The following is a 12,705-nucleotide window of genomic DNA, read 5'->3' as shown; positions in this document are numbered from 1 at the left end:
CCACAGAAAGAAGCCTTCTCTGCCTGCTAAGTAAAACTTGCCAAAAAGATAGCCCTTGATTATTCTTGAAGTTCATCCTTAGATATGTTGACAAAATATGTGTTGTATCACCAGGCTTTGCTAGGGATTAGGACAACTTACTTCTAAATTAATTTACCTGAGCAGTGGTGACAGGAAAGGATGAATTAGAGCACAAGAAATTTTCTTGCTTTCCATGATTGGACAGCAAGACTGTATAGCTCACTGTCGATGTAAAATAAATCAGTCTCTCAGGAAGCCTACACAGCTAAGCCTGGGACTCAGTTATAACACAGATGGTCTGAATAGGAGCTGATGGCTGAGAGAAAATCACTTAGAGCTTCCCCATGTAGCATTCTCACCAGGATTGTGTACAGTGTATGTAACTGTTCCTCAGCAACACAACTGCTTGTGAAGAGGTCTGTATCAGTAGACCATGCATACTGCTGATAATAAGAAAAGACCCAACTCTGTTGGATATAACAAACACTTCAGAGGTTCTGGAATGGGTTGAGAGAGGGTTCAGAAATAACAAGTATCGTGGTTTTCTCCTATCTATCTTTCCCAAACTGTCATTCTCAGCAATTTGGGGAGTTGGGGGTGCAAATAATACTTGATCAAAAAAACCCCACTATGATTCCAGGTGTCATTGTATAAACAATGTTCAGTGAAAGAAAATAACCTTTTCTTCTTGGTGTCTGTAATGAGTGTAAAACCTTTCTCAAAGCTCATCAACAGAATTTTCTTCATGTCTCAAAACTGGGATCAGGTTACTTGCCTGGCTCTGATGATTGGCAGAGGGAATGAAGCCATTCTGACTTGAATTGGTCATATTTATCTGAGTTACTTGCATTAGGGTAGACGCTGCATCAAAACTGAGATTTCCAGAATGCAGGAGCAAATGAGGGCTTCTGAAGAGGCAACCAGAAACTGCAACAGGGTGAGACTAAATATTCAGAACTTGGTGCAAGGGTACTCAGAAATCATAAGGCATTTTCTACCCTCAAAGAACTTGTTCTGAGATTACTTAGCAGATCCTCGTCATAGCATGGGAACATTTATAACATCTCACACCCCTATCCTGAAACAAAATTCATATGTAATACGTTACCTATACATATATACCTGTATACCTATATATATACATACCTATATACACAATTTCAGAAAGGACTAAGCCAATGCCTTTATTGTAATAAAAAATAAATCAATTTGTAGTAAAATGTGCATTTCAGTATGTAAACGCCCAGATACGACCACAGTAAGAAACAATGGCGTAGTCGAGTGCTTGCTCTCGTGTATACAAGTGTGCGTGCTCAGTTGCTCAGTCGTGTCGTCTCTGCAGCCCCATGGACTGCAGCCCACCAGCTCCTCTCTCCATGAAGTTTTCCAGGCAACAGTACTGGAGTGGGTTACCATTTCCTACTCCGGGGGATCTTCCCAACCCATGGATGGAACCCGTGTCTCTTGCATCTCCTGCATTGGCAGGTGGATTCTTTACCACTACTATATAGAAGAAGTAAAATTGTTTAATTGCACACTGGTAACTCTATTGGTACTTTAAAATAGAGACTGAATTCATGAGTCCTGAAGAGCTCTGTTACAACTTTTAAATACATATTGATAACAGGTATGTTTTATTGGTCACTCAAAGAAATTGAGTGATGTTAACTGTTGGAAACATCATTTTCCAAAATGGTGATCAATTCTTGTGGAAGCTTTGAATAAAAGAATAATATTCCTTCTGTTTATGAGATAGTTTTGTCTCTAGTGAATATTAAGATTAGGTATAAGAGTAAGTAGAAATTCTAGGCTCAGATGATAAAAGCAGGTGTTATAATTTTTTAGTTGATGTGTGTAAGTCTAAGGTGTGCAGTATGTTGATTTGATATTTATGTTTGCAATATTACCACCACAGGCTTAGCTGACACTTATATTGTCACATAATTACCTCTTCTTTTTTGTGATGGGAATAATTAAGATCTAGCCTCTTTGCCTAGAAATAAACTATAAGAAAAAAAAAAAAACAACTGCTAGAAAACACAAACACTGAGGCTGAACAACATGCTACTCGATAACCAGTGAGTCACTAAAGAAATCAAAGAGGAAGACATTTGGAGACAAATGAAAATGGAAACAACGATCCAACAGCAAAAGCAGTTCTAAGAGGGAAGTTCATGGTAATACAAGCCAGCCTACCTCAGGAAATTAGAAATCTCAGTCTTAACCTTACACCTAAAGGAACTAGAAAAAAGAACAAACAAAACCATCCTTGGCTAGCACTTCTGCTAGTATAGGTGGCAAACTTGGTGGAGTGACCCATCCTTTCATCTCTGAGAGGTCCGAGCACCTGGATTAACATGTCCTTTTCAGACCAGCCAGGGTTGCTGCACTTGTCCATTTACCCTTAAACCCGGGCATGTGAATACCAACAGCACCTAAGGGGGTCACAGGGATGCTCCCATTGTGTAGCAGCAGCCCTACTTTGTAATGATAAGGGTCAGTTACTGACACCAGGATACTGATTATTCTTGTCCAAAGTAACAGGGCAGCAGCCACAAGTTAAAATTAATGGGATTAACCCCAAAGCAATCTACAGATTCAATTAAAAACCTATCAAAATTTTAATGACTTTTTTTCAGAAATAGAAAAATTCAAACTAAAATTCACATGGAATCTCAAGGGAACTGAAATAGCCAAAACAATCTTGAAAAAGAAGAATAAAATTGGAGGATTCACACATTCTGATTTCAAAACTTACCATAAGGCTTCAGTAATCAAAACAGCATGGTACTGGCATAAAGACAGACATACAGACCAGTGGGTTTGTTTCTGGGCATCGAGCCTCACACATATGTTCAGATGATTTTTGATGAGGATACCAAGACCATTCAATGGGGAAAGGAAAATGTTTTCAACAAATAGTGCTGGTAAAACTGGATATCCACACACAAAAAAAGAGGGAAGTGTAGTGTAGGTGGATCTTTATCTTACACTGTCTATAAAAATTAACTCAAAATGGATCAAAGGTCTAAATGTAAAAGCTAAAAGTATAAAACTTTTAGAAGAAAACATGAGAAAAAGCTGCCTGACCTCGGATTTAGCAATAATTTCTTAGCTATGACACCAAGAAACATAGGCAACAAAAGAAAAAAAGTCAACACATTGCACTTCACTAAAATTTAAAACATTAAAATTTAAATTTTAAAGGATGCTATCAACAGTGTAAAGGCAAACCACAGAATGGGAAAACATACTTGCAAATCATATATCTGATATAATATTCAGCATATATAAAGAACCACATGCAACAACAACAAAAACAACCCAGTTTTAAAATGAGCAGAGGATTGCAAGTCAAAACAGCAATGAGATACCATTCATACCCATTAAGATGGCTGTTGTTTACTGGCTAAGTTGTGTCTGACTCTTTCGATCCCATGGGCTGTAGCCCGCCAAGCTCCTCTGTTCATGGAATTTCACAGGCAAGAATTCCAGAGTGAGTTGCCATTTCTTTCTCCAAGGGATCTTCCCAACCCAGGGATTGAACCTGAGTCTCCTGCATTGGCAGCTGAATTCTTTACCGCTGAGCTACCAGGGAAGTATGTAAAAATAACAAAAACAGAAAATAACAAATGTTTTAGGGAAAGCCTGAATATTTACATTTTGGATTAATACTTTTATTACAAGTAACTTCATTTGTACATGCAATTTATCCTAATAGGTCACTAGTTATCATGTAATATTTACATCCTATAAATGTTAACATTATGGATTAATATGAAGGTGAAAGTTGTTCAGTCGTGTCTGACACTTTGCGACCCCATGGACAATACAATCCATGGAATTCTCCAGGCCAGAATACTGGAGTGGATAGCCTTTCCCTTCTCCAGTGGATCTTCCCAACCCAGGGATCAAACCCAGGTCTCCTGTATTATAGGCGGATTCTTTACCAACTGAGCTATCAGCGAAGCCCTAATATAATATATCCTATAAAAATTTAGAAGCCTTTTTCCCCCCACTAAATCAGAATCTGCAAAGAGCAAGACAGGGAATGAACACTGAGCTTTCAGGCTCTGCAGGTGATTTTTATGTGTCATTGAGTAAATAAAAATCAGTTTCAAAGATATTCGGGAGTTCCCTGGTGGCCTCGTGGTTAGGATTCTGGCTTTCACTGCCATGGCCCAGGTATTGCTGGTGGGAATGTAAAACAGTGCAGCGGCATGGAAAATTGTACGGCAGTTCTTCCAAAAATTAAACAATTACCATTTCTTTACAATTCTACTTTTGGATATATACCCAAAAGAACTGAAAATAGAGACTCAAACTGATACTTGTACACCAAGGGTTGTTAGCAGCATTATTCACGTAGCCAAAGCATGGATGAGTTTGAGCAGACTCTGGGAGACAGTGAAGGACAGGGAAGCCTGGCGTGCTTCAGTCCACAGGGTCACAGAGTTGGACACCACCAAGGAACAATAACAAAAGGTGGGAACAACCCAAATGGCCACTGATGGATGAATAAGTAACATGTGATATATGCATACAATGGAATGTTATTCAGCCTTAAAAAGGAATGAAATTCCGAAACATGCTACAACATGGATGAACCTTGAAGACACCGGACTGAGATAAGTCAGACAAAAAGATAAATACAGTATGATTCTATTTATATGAGATACCTAGAATAGTTAAATTCACAGAGACTGAAAGAATGGTGGTTTCCAAGGACTGGAGGGCAGAGGAAATGGGGATTGTTTAATAGATTAATTGTTTCATCTATTATTTAAAATAATTGTTTAATAGATGGAGAGTTTGGGAAAAAGGAAAAGTTTTGGAGATGGATCATGGTAATGGTTTTAAGACAATGGAAACGCACTTAAAGCCATTGAACTGTATGCCTTAAAATGGTTAAAAGGATAGACTTTGTTTTTGTATATTTTACCACAATAAAAGAAATTAATGTGTACTCTGGTGAAAGTGTCCCACTTTTTAGAAGAAGGACCTCTAGACAAGGAGAACCTAGAGTTATCCAAGTGAATAACTGGGAGCAATGATGGTAAGAGGGGCTGCTCGTATTTCGCGCCTTGGTTCCTGAACCCATATGATACCTACTGGGAGTAGAGCGCCAGTAATGATAATTGACTTAGGGTATATCATGTGTCCTGGCAGTTAGCATCTCATCATAGAGTGTCATCTCCAAGCTGGTACCTCAGCTGCACCTTCAGAAGACCATTTCATCACTATCTCAGAGCAGCATCTTCTGATGGTGCAGCAGGTGACAGGTCCAGGGGATCCCATGGTCATGTGCCTGCTGCCACAGTAGCCATGGTCTAAAATGGGCCCCTTGGACTGCCATCACCAAGAGAAGGACACGCTCCTTAGAACCACTGACCTTCCAGCAGGGATCTTAGAAAGGGGCAGTTGGAGCAGAGAGAGTGTCATCCCAGTTGTCCCACAGCCTGGAGCAGAGTGATCTGCTTATGCAACTGATCTGCATAAGCTAGAAATAAATCCTTATTGTATGCCACTGAGACTTTCTGCATGTGTGTTACACAGAATTTTGTGGCAATAGCTGATTGACATACTTCTATCTATCCTCCCCGAATTTCTTAGTTTATCTTGTTCTTTGTTCTAACTTCTTAACTGGAGTGATTGGTTTGCTTATTGAAACTATTTTTAAATCTCAAAAATGCATTTTAAAATGTTGTTTTTTCCCTCAGAATTGTTTTGGTGGCATGCCCCACAGTTTTTGCTACGTAGGCTCTCATTGTTATTATTTTGCTATCTTTTGATGTTAATTTTGTGTCCAGTGGATGTGAACTGTATTGTTCCTTTTTGCAATTTACTATAATTTTCTTTGTGAACAAGCATGTGCTTGATTTTGTGAGTATTCCCTGGACAAGAACAGTATCTTCTGTTATGGGATATTAAGTTCTGTTTAAAACTGTTGAGATCAAACTCCCTGAGTTTCAACTAAAAATCCTCCACAGCAGCTGTTGTCTGCTCTTCTTCTTCCCCTTCTTCTCCCTCTTCTCCCCACTCCTACTCCCCCTTTCTGAATTCCATTATAGGAAAATTAATATTGCTGCCTCTGCTTTCTATTTGCATTTACCTGAAATTTTTGCTTTTCTGTTTTTTTTTCAAATTTTTCAATTTTATTATTTTTAGCAAGTCAAACAAAGTAGATAGAAAAACATCTCCTTCCCCAGCCACATCCATTTGAAAGAAACTTGTGTTAAAAAATTGGTGATATTTATCCTTCAACTGTAGTCTCTAAGTTCATAAATCTGTATAAATATGTTGTGGTAGGCCAATAATGGCCCTCAACATGTCCAGATACTAATCTCTGGAGCCTGTGACTGTCACCTTATATGGGAAAAGGGTCACAGTACCTGTGATTAAGTTAGGAATCTTGACATGAGGTTATCTTGGATTATCTGGATGTGTCCTAAATGCAACCGCTATGTGTCCTAAGAAGGAGACCGACGGAGATTTGATACAGAAGTGAAAAAGATGGTGTAAAAATGACTGTGGAGATTGGTGTGATGTGACTGTGAGCCAAGGAATGCTGTCTGCCACCAGAAGTGGAAAATATAAGGAACATTTTCCTCTAACTATTCAAGTGAGTGTGGCTCTACCCACATGTTGATTTCAACTCAGCGACACTGATTTTGGACTTCTGGCCTCCGGAAGTCTAAAAGAATAGAATAAACATGTACTGTTTTAAGCCACCATCTTTCTGCTGCTGTAATTTTTACAGCAAAAATAGAAAGCTAATATGTAAGTTTAAAATTTCCCCCTTTTAAATATTTTTGATAAATATGACATCATACTCTTATGGTGCTCTGGAACTAACTTTCTATCCCTCTTAATAATATATCAATTACATAAAAATAATGTATCAATTATATCTTCAAAGGTCAATATCTATAGATGCCATTCTTTTTAATAACCAAGGAATAGTCTGTAGTAGGCTCAGTGGTAAAGAATTTGCCTGCCCATGCAGGAGACGTAGGTTCAATCCCTGGATTGGGGAGAACCCCTGGAGAAGGAAGTGGCAATCCTCTTCAGTATTTTTGCTTGGGAAATCCCATGGACAAAGGAGCCTGGTGGGCTACAGTCTGTGAGGTCACAAAGAGTTGGATATGACTTAGTGATCAGACAACAACAACAGTCCATAGTATAGATGTTTTATAACTCATTTAAACATTCTAGACTTTCTAGTTTCCAGTTTTCCATTGTAAATAGTGCTGCAGGAAATGTATGTATGTGTTTTATATGTTGGAATTTTTTTTTGAGGGGAGAGGACAATAGACTCCTATGAGGATCTATAGATAAGTATTGAATTTTAATAGAAGTCAACAGTTTACTTTCCAGGAAGGTTGTAACACTTCCCATCTGACTTGAATTTTCCTTTTTTATAAGTGACGATGACTGTTTTTTTCATATTTTTTTGGCAATTTGTATTTCCTATTTTATGCAATGCCTGTTTAGTTCCTTTGATCCTTTTTCTTTTGGATTATTTTCCTTAACTCTTCTGTCATGAGTTTTAGAAACATTTCTCGTCTTTTGATTGAACTGTGATTTTTAAACCCCTTTCATGATATTAGGAGAGAATTCTCCCCATTCTTGCCCACTCACATCTAAAGAAGCCTGAGAACCTAAAATACTCTCCTCTCTATGCCTTAATCAAGAAATCACCTGTAAGTTCCTCTAGTATTTTAGAACAGATATTTCTCCCTTATCTCTCATTCTAAATTTATCATTGTCTGCCTGATGGATCTCAATGGCTTCATCTGCATAGACACTGAAAGAATAAACATACTATCAGTTAGTATGGGTGAGGTTACACTGCAGAAACAAATGATCCCCCAGATCTCAGTGGCTTACAAGATTTATTTCTCCCTCACACTGCATATCCACTGACCATCTCAGCCTCAGCTAATGATGGAGCTGCACAACAGGCAACTCCTGGTGTCAGTAGAATAAATGGCTTCTCCAAGAGCTGCCTTTATTGAGAGGTACACAGGGGCCTTTCAGGCAGCTACCAGACTGAACATTCTTCTCCCCGGATTCAGAAAGAGGCAGGTTTCCTCCAAGGCTACTGGCTTCCTAGTCTTTCTCTGGCATAGTAACATCATACACAGATGTGTCCTTGTGTCTCTGTCATATTGCCCTATATCAGCCTCTAAAGAAAGAACCTTAAGCCTCGGATATGCTCTGTTTCAGGAAGAAGAGAAGGATGTTTAATCCTCTCTGCAGGATCAAACGTCCAAGTAATTCAGGATGTTTGTCCAGAAAACACTAACTCAGCATTCTGTTCTTTGTCATTTTACCTTGGCTTCTTTCTCCAAACCAAGTAAATTTTTCTCAAAAGTTCATCCTAGTCCTCTATGCCTTTGCCATTCACCACCCTGCTCTGTGCTTCTGGAGGTCTCATCTCTCGTAGTTTGATCACCGTGTTTCCTTCAGCATCACGGGGGTAATCATTAGTGTCGCTCACTGGTGTCTGGTTCTCCTCTCTGGTCACGTAGTAGGATGCATGTCCAGACCTCCTTAAGGTTTGGTTCTGTGACTAATTCTGGCATGAATTGTCAGTAGAAGTGGTGACTGTCACTTTGAGGGTGAAGAATTTAATTGCTAGTGTAAGCCTTATATTTCAGGGTTATTTTTCGCTGTTGCATAGGATAGCCTATCTTGACTGAAACTATCACATACCTTTTTAGGTATTTAAAATATACACGACAAATTAGAGGCATTTGAAATAATATGTCTTAAGACACATAATGGGTAGGAAGTGCTCCATAACGCAAGGTACAAATGTAGTCCCAACACTCTTGTCGCTCTAACTCAAATTTAAATTGTTTCAAGCACCCAGATGCCAATTAGGTAGGAAGTTCAGAATCACTCTGTTGAGCTATTCCCACCTACCCTACATTGGTTTTTCTCAATGTAGTTTATACACCCTCTGTATCAAATCACCTGGGTTATTTGTTAAAAATAGACTCCCACATTACCCGTCAAATCAGGATCTGGCAGGACTCAATGTGCCCCCAAGTCATTCTTTTTATCTGTTTATTGGTTGCACCGGGTCTTGGTTGCTGCATGCAGGCTTTCTCTAGTTGCAGCAGGAGGGGGCTACACTCTCATTGCAGTGCCTGGGCTTCTCGTGGCGGTGGGCTCTGTTGTTGCTGAGCATGGGCTCGCACGGGCTTCAGCAGTTGTGGCGTGTGGGCTCAGTAGCGGCGGCGCACTGGGCTTAGTTGCCCTGAGGTATACAGGACGTTAGTTCTTGCACCAGGGATCAAGCCAGTGTTTCCCTGTGCTGGCAGGCAAATTCTTATCCACTGGACTACCAGGGAAGTCCCTCCAAGTCATTCTCACGCATACCTAACATAGGATCTTTCTCAGGCTGAAATCACCTGGCTCTATCTCGCGTGGTTCCCACACAACTTCTAGAGCAGCATTATCCAACAGAACCTTCTTCATGGATAGAGATGTACTTTACATGTGCTGTCCGATAGAGTAACCACTAGCCTCACTCAGCTCCTGAGGTGTGACTAGTATAACCGAGGAACCGATTTTTTAATGTAACTTAAATGGCCACACGCAGCTAGAAGCTACCACGTTAGACCACACAGCTCTGGACCGTCAGCCCTCAAGAGCAGGAACTGTACCCTCAGTCTCTGCATCTTCCTTGTGCCTGACACAGAACCACCCAGTAAATAAAAACTGAAATAAGGCGACGCTACTCCCATTTATTTTTTGATGTTACTGGTGTATTAAGAAAAGAAATGCCAAAACAGGATTACAAAAGTGTTTTCTGGACATTCTAAATCTTTACTTACAAAGCAACTTTATTGTCCTTTCTCAAGATAAAGGTGTCTGAGAACAGTACCTAATAGTCATGGGGATACTCAATAACCTTTCTACCTTTGATTTAGCAAATATAAAAGATGTATTAAGACAATGATGAATCTTGCTTAGGATCTTTCCATGTATCTTCAGTTGAAGTGTATGTGTACAAATATGTACACCAGTGTATACAAATCAGATCACTAATACACTAGACAGAAAAGGGTTTAAAACAAAGAATATGCTTTAGATATAGGACAGCTAGTTCTTTATATCATGGCCTACTAGAACACTGTACTGAGAGAGGCTATGAGAAAAGTGTTTAGAGATTTGGGGACTTGAAGCATCTCATTTATGACTGTCAGCCATTACTTTATCTATCTGTTAATACCTCCCTCAGAAGAATGAAAGCAGAGTTAAAAGTGACATTCTTTAGATTTACAATAGTATTAAAACTTCTTAGAAAATAATTTATTGTTCTGATTGTTTAGTTAGTGTAAAACCCTGGACACCTTATAAACAAAGTATCCTTATCAGCATGGAAGGGTTCATAGTTTTTATTTATTTTTTATTGGAGGGTAATTGCTTTACAATGGTCTGCCATTTCTGCCATACAATAACATGAATCAGCCATAAGTATACATATATCCCTTCCCTCTAGAGTCTTGCTCCCACCTGACCCTGATCCCACCCCTTTAGGTTATCACAGAGGCCAGGCTGAGCTCCCTTTGTTATAAGCAACTTCCCCCTAGTTATCTATTTCACACATGGCAGTCTACACATGTCAACGCTAGTCTCCCAATTAGTCCCACCTTCTCCTTCCCCTGCTGTGTCCACAGGTCCGTTCTCTATGTCTGCATCTCTATTCCTGCCCTGAAAACATGTTTATAAGTACCATTTTTCTAGATGCCATATATATGCATTAATATATGATATTTTTCTATTTCTGACTTCACTCTGTACAACAGTCTCTAGATTCTTCCTAATTCAAAAAGACACATGTACCCCAGTGTTCACTGCAGGACTGTTTACAATAGCCAGGACATGGAAGCAACCTAGATGTCCATTGACAGATGAATGAAGAAAGAAGGTGTGGTGCATACATACAGTGGAATATTACTCAGCATAAAAAGGAACAAATTTGGGTCCATAAGTTTTAACTCTTAACTGAAGTAAGGATTCAGTTCAGTTCAGTCGCTCAGTCGTGTCCGACTCTTTGCAACCCCATGAACTGCAGTATGCCAGAGTTCCCTGTCCATCACCAACTCCCGGAGCTTACTCAAACTCATGTCCATTGAATCGGTGATGCCATCCAACCATCTAAAAGGTAGTCATTATCAAGCATAAATATCACTCATTTCCCTAGCTTTTCCATGATCAACCTGAGTTGCCCAGTGCAATTATACACACAATCCAGAAAATTACAGATAAATCTGAGTAAGAGAAAACCCAAATTTAAATAGAAGATCAGGACCAGGGAATAAATTAGAACACAGATACGTCAGCCACAGTTCCTATGCAAGCATTAAAGCTGAGTTAAGAATGGACTTGGAGCTTCACGACAGCGAAAGTGAAGAGAAACACATCTAGTTACATTACCTACTTGCCTGTCAGGAAAACACATCACTTTCTCAAGGGTAACCAGCATTTCCTGACACTTGGCTCTGAAAGAAAATTCTCCTGTGAGGTTTTCCATAAGGAACATAAATGATTGAGTGCACAATAGCTCTGCAGCAAATGCAACAGCGTGCTTTGTAGAACTGTTTCTTTTAGAATTCCTTAATGTATGTAGAAGCCACGGTATTCAAAAGATAAGTCAGTAAAACACTCCTAGTATGGCGGTGAGAAATATTTCTGTGTGTATGAGCTCAGGACAACATGGTCAGGGATGCAGTTTTCTGATGGACCAGTTAATACCCAGGCTTGACTAAAAGCAAATACATATTGTTCAGTAATCTGATCAGCAGATGGTGGGTGGGTGACAGCCTTTTGTGAACAGTGAGTCATCCCCTTGAGATTCTCACCTAAATAGGAACATTCCTCTCTTCATGGGGGTGGACAGAGGGAGCACCTGAAGGCGGTCTAGAATTTTCTTTAAAAACACACACACAAAAACCAAACCCAGTTCTTCAAAATAAGAAGAATGAAGTATTCAAGTTTGTGAAGTTCTATCTAACAGGGCAGAGGGTCTGCAAACTCATAGACAAGTCACTTGTGTTTTTAACCCATGCTCACATTAGTTACTAATATTAAGAGATGAATAAATTAAAAATCTGGCAACCCAAGATGTTAACACACCACTCGGTAACAATCTGCTGGCTGGGGATAGAGCATTTGCCCACTCTTTAGGCATCTGAACTGTTGGAGGATGAAGATTTGGATTGAAAAATTTTCAAAGAAGAAATATCAGCTGCTCACTCTGGCTATAGAAAAATCTGAATAATACTCCCATGAAATGTATGGCTTTTAGCAAAGTATCAATAACTGGTCGGTAAATCTACCTGGAAGAATTCCTTGTAAAACATACCTTTAAGTAAAGAAATAAATCTGGAATTGAGTTACTGGATCTAAGTCAGTTAAATTGCAAGACATGTACCAAAATACCTATTTTAGTTTTAGAACAAGTGATCTTCATCAATTTCTGATAAATGCTAAACCACAAGATCAACTGTACGCTAAGGTTAATTATTATAATAAAATATAAGCATTAAGGAAGACGACTGACTTTCTTATCTCTAAAGCAAGGCAGAATATGTTCAAATAACCCAAAAGTGGTTTCAAGTTATTTAGATATGTTAAAAATAAGGAGGGTCACAACTTGCCTGTTTT

Source organism: Muntiacus reevesi, chromosome 20, assembly GCF_963930625.1.
Source record: "Muntiacus reevesi chromosome 20, mMunRee1.1, whole genome shotgun sequence".
Classification (NCBI taxonomy): Eukaryota; Metazoa; Chordata; class Mammalia; order Artiodactyla; family Cervidae; genus Muntiacus; species Muntiacus reevesi.
Note: the sequence above shows the minus strand (reverse complement) of the source record.